The 5,126-nt window shown below is 41.2% G+C and overlaps 1 non-coding gene across 1 annotated transcript; it reads left to right on the top strand.

The window, feature by feature from the left end:
• Window positions 1-4,441: 4,441 nt before the first annotated feature.
• Window positions 4,442-4,550, top strand: LOC144714345 (small nucleolar RNA R71). Its single transcript, XR_013584328.1, has one exon. It is a non-coding gene; the product is annotated as a small nucleolar RNA R71 (small nucleolar RNA).
• The last annotated feature ends 576 nt before the right edge of the window (window positions 4,551-5,126 follow it).

The following is a 5,126-nucleotide window of genomic DNA, read 5'->3' as shown; positions in this document are numbered from 1 at the left end:
TTATCATGAAACATCTTCATCTTGGCTTTATAAATCTTCGAATTCTCATAAGCCTCATTTCTTAACTCTTCCAACTCATTCAATTGAAGAAGTCTATGCTTGCCGGCTCTATCCAAATCTAGGTTGAGTTTCCTAATAGCCCAAAGGGCTTTGTGTTCTAACTCAAGTGGTAGGTGACAAGCTTTTCCGAAAATCAAGCGAAATGGAGACATGCCGAGAGGAGTTTTGTAAGCAGTTCTATAGGCCCATAATGCCTCATCTAGTTTCCTAGACCAATCTTTCCCATCCGGACGCACTATTTTCCTCAAAATTTTCTTCACCTCTCTATTGCACAATTCAACTTGTCCATTGGCTTGAGGATGATATGGAGTAGTGACACGATGATGGACACCAAACTTCTTGAGGAGAGTTCTAAAGTTGTAATTTGTGAAATGGGAACCTCCGTCACTTATAATGGCTCGTGGGCATCCATAACGGTAAAAATATTTTTCTCGATGAAATTGGTCACTACTTTGCTATCATTTGTTTTTGTGGGAATGGCTTCTACCCATTTGGATACATAGTCAACTGCCATCAATATGTATTCATATCCATGAGAAATAGGAAAAGGACCCATAAAATCTATTCCCCATAAATCAAATATTTCAACTTCTAGGATGGGTTGTAGGGGCATTCTATCCTTCCTATTTTTGTTGATGGATGCTTGGCATGCTAAACAAGTATTATAAAATTTCTGGGCGTCATGAAATAATGTAGGCCAAAAGAAACCCGATTCAACAACCTTATGAGCTGTTACCTTGGCCGAGTAGTGCCCCCCTCCTGGTTTCGCGTGGCAGAATTCTAGGATGCTTCGTTGCTCGCTCTCGGGGACGCATCATCGTAAAATTTGATCTTGCCCTTGGTGAAACAGCTTAGGATCTTCCCAGAAGTAAAAACACGCATCTTTTAGTAGCTTTTTCCTTTCGTGAGACGTCCAACCTGTAGGAATTTGTCCTGAAACAAGAAAGTTGACGATATGCGCATACCAAGGAACTGATGTTCCTTGCACAGTTAGAACAAATTCATCAGGAAATGCATCATTAATTTGTTCAGGTGGGGCGCCTATGATTCGGGAGAGGTGGTCGGCTACTACATTTTCACACCCTTTCTTATCTTTGATCTCTAAATCAAATTCCTGTAATAACAGCACCCATCTAATTAACCTAGGTTTAGCCTCTTTCTTCGTTAACAAGTATCTAATAGCTGCATGATCAGAAAAAATAGTTATTTTACTACCTAGTAAATAAGATCTAAATTTTTCTAAAGCGAAGATAATTGCCAGCAGCTCTTTTTCGGTAGTAGTGTAATTCAGCTGCGCATCCACTAGAGTTCTGCTGGCGTAGAAAATGACCACGGGTTTCATGTCAATTCGCTGACCTAACACTGCACCTACTGCAAAATTAGAAGCATCACACATTAGTTCAAAAGGAAGGGTCCAATCGGGCCCTTGCAAGATAGGTGCATTAACTAAAGCTTCTTTCAATTTATCAAATGCGTTCTTAGCCTCTAGTGTTAGTTCAAAATCATTATTTTTAGACGATAGAAGATTTGTAAGAGGTTTAGAAAATTTAGCAAAATCTAGGATAAAACGTCTATAGAAACCCGCGTGGCCGAGGAAACCCCTAAGGGTTTTTAGGTTGGTTGGAGGTGGAAGGCCTTGGATGATTTCGATTTTAGCCTTGTCCACTTCCAATCCACGGTTGCTGACCGTATGTCCCAGAACTACTCCCTCCTGCACCATGAAATGAGATTTTTCCCAGCTTAGGACAAGGTTGGACTCAATGCACCTCTTCAATACTTTGGTGAGGCTTAGGAGGCAGTTTTCAAAGGTAGATCCAAATACTGAAAAATCATCCATGAAGATTTCTAGACATTCTCCTACTAAATCGGAAAAAGGGCATTCATACATCGCTGAAATGTGGCGGGGGCATTGCATAGCCCAAAGGGCATACGCCTAAAGGCATATGTCCCTACGGGACTCGTAAATGTTGTTTTCTCTTGATCATTAGGATGGATGTTCACTTGGTTGTATCCTGAATAACCATCAAGAAAACAAAAATGTTGCTGCCCTGACAGTTTTTCTAGTATTTGATCCATAAAGGGTAGAGGGTAATGGTCCTTCTTGGTCGCCTTTTTTAGCTTCCTATAATCTATACATACTCTCCATCCAGTGGTCAATCTCTTCTGCACCTCTTCCCCTTTTTCATTCACTTCTACTGTAATTCCAGACTTTTTTGGCACCATGTGTACGGGGCTCACCCATCTACTATCGGATATGGCATAAATTATTCCTGCATTCAACCACTTTATTATTTCTTTCTCAAGAACTTCTCTCATGTAAGGGTTGAGTCTCCTTTGATGCTCTCTACAAGGTCTGGATTCCTCTTCTAAAAATATCCTATGCTCACAGATTGTAGATGGAATTCCTCTAATATCATCAAATGTCCAACCTATGGCATTCTTATGCTCCCTAAGTACTTTGAGCAATTCATTATCTTGTTCGGGAGTGAGTGATGAGGAGATGATCACAGGTAAGGTTTTCTTCTCGTCTAAATATGCATATTTGAGGGATGAAGGTAGAGGTTTGAGTTCTAGGCCCATCTCGACTAAAGGGGAGTCCATGATCTCGTCATCTAGCTCTCTACCCTCGACATGTGATAAGTACTCTTTAATCGCGTCCTCTCCCTCATCCTCTATACACAATTTTAACTCCTCATTGCTTCCTAAGGGACACTTCATCATTTTTGATATATCAAGTTGGACTCTCTCCTTTCCAATTTTGAACTCCACCGTCCCCTTCTCCCAATCCATAATCGTTTTTGCCGTAACTAAAAATGGTCTTCCTAAGATAATAGGAGCTAAGCTAATGTTTCCTGATATCTTTACATCAGTCATTATAAAATCTACCGGTATTTCACAATTCTCTACAGTGATCATGACATCGGTTAACCTTCCCTCGGGTTGCCTAACAGTTCCATCAGCTACGAGTAAATCCATATGTATTTCCTCCAATTCTCCAAACCCACACTCCTCATATAATGCCGCTGGGATGATGCTTATGCTTGCTCCCGTATCTAATAAAACTTTAGAGAATGTGTTTCCTCCAATTTCACATGTGATAAAAGGGGCTCCGGGGTCTCTCATTTTGATAGGGATGGCATTAAGGATGCTAGAGGCATTTTCAGATAATTTAACTACTTCCCTAGGCTTCCTAATGGTGCAAGAGTCCTTAAGGTACTTCTTTAGGGAGGGTGCACACCTAAGCATGTCTTCTACAGTAACAGTCATGGTGGCCTTTTTAAAATTCTCTAGCAATCGGTTTTCATAATCAAGGATAGGTTTTTTTCTATTTAAAGCGGAAGGGTAGGGAACATGCTGCCCACTCGTAGAAGGTAGAGTCTCCTCCACGTAGGGAGAATCCTCTCCTTCTTCCTCTCGTGGTTCATTTCCCTTAGAATTCTCTACAGAATTCTGATAGGGATCCTGAAGTTCTTTTCCATTTCTCAATTTTGAGATTTCTAGAACTTCAGGATTGTCTCCATTCGTCTCATCGTGAATGGAGTGCTGCACATGATGCAAGTTGCATGGATTTACTAATGGTTTTGTGGGAAGTTTATACGATGTGCACGGGAATTCTGGAGTTATACCTTGGTGTTCAGGTGGTGCAGGTCTGAAGCTCTCTAATAGCTTCCTCATCTGCTCTTGAGATTCCAGCACTTGCTTTGTTTGAAATTCCATCATCATTTGCATCTTCATCTCCATCTCCGCCCGCAACTTTTGGTTTTGCTTCTCTATCATATCTGAAATGACGGGGGTAAGTGAAGAAAAATCAGGTTGGTTCTGAGATGGAACCTGATACTGCTGTGGAGGCCTGTGCTGGAATGGTTGTCTCTGCTGGAACAGAGGTTGAGCTGCCGGCTTGTTCCCTTGGTGGAAGGTCTCTCCGTTTTGGAAATTTGGCCTCTTTTGACCTGCCCACGGTTGTTGCGGCTGGTTGAAGGCCTTCACCTCTTCTTCCATGGATTGGCAGGCTCCATCTTCATGTTCCCTGCTGAAGCAGAGAGAGCAGATCTTAGGTTTAATGATAGGAGAGTTACCTAAAAAGACATTCTTCAAGGTGGAGGTGAGCTCCTCCAATTTCTGGTTAGTCTCCCTTAGGCCCGCTTGTAGCTCTCCCTCCTTGGCGTTAACCTGCAGAACTCCTGCTCTTTTTGGCTGCAGGTTTCTCCCATTCTGATTGGCTCCAATCTCCTGCAAGTCAGTTTCTGCAACTCTCTCCAAAATATCGAAAACTTCATCCTCATATGCGGTATAAAACGTTCCACCCGTAGCGAGATTTACTTTGTTTTTCATAAAATCAGAGAGAGATTCATAAAATATTTGGGCTAGTTGACATTGCTCAATGCCATGGTGAGGACATTTCCTCAACAAATCATTGAATCTCTCCCATGACTCACTAAAGGCTTCTCCGTCATGAGGATGGAAATTGTGAATTTCTCTTCTATAAAAATTCATTCTGGAGAGAGGGTAAAATTTCTGCAGAAATTTTCCTTGCATCTCTTCCCAAGAATTAAAAGTGATTCCTAGATTACGATACCATTCAAACGCTTTATCTTTAAGAGTTAGAGGAAAATATTTCATTTTTAACATCTCTGTAGATATTCCAGGAACATTTTGAGAAGAGCATCTAATATGAAAATCATCAAGGAATTCTAAAGGATTCTGTGCAGGTAATCCGTTAAATTCAGGTAGAGAATTGATCAATGCATTATCGTATCGAAACAAGATACCTTCATCGATGTTCAGATTTACATCGGTTTGTCGTAAGCTTCCGGACGGTGTAGACCTATCCAACATAGTTCTTCTCCTTTCATTCTGCTGATGTATCTCTTCAGCCATATTTCTCTGCTGAATTTCTGGTTCTGTGACTGTAGAATCCGGGGTGGCGTCTCTACTAATTTTTTTCTGCAGACTTCTCACCAGCTCCTGAGCGTGTAACTACCATAGATCTTCAACACAAATGTTAGCAGAACAATGAGCTGAGGATTTTTAAGTCCTGCAGCTTAAGGAGAATCAAGAAAATATTA

The sequence above is a fragment of the Wolffia australiana genome, chromosome 1 (assembly GCF_029677425.1).
Source record: "Wolffia australiana isolate 7733 chromosome 1, ASM2967742v1".
Taxonomy (NCBI): Eukaryota; Viridiplantae; Streptophyta; class Magnoliopsida; order Alismatales; family Araceae; genus Wolffia; species Wolffia australiana.
Note: the sequence above shows the minus strand (reverse complement) of the source record. Positions and strands in the feature narration are given on the sequence as shown.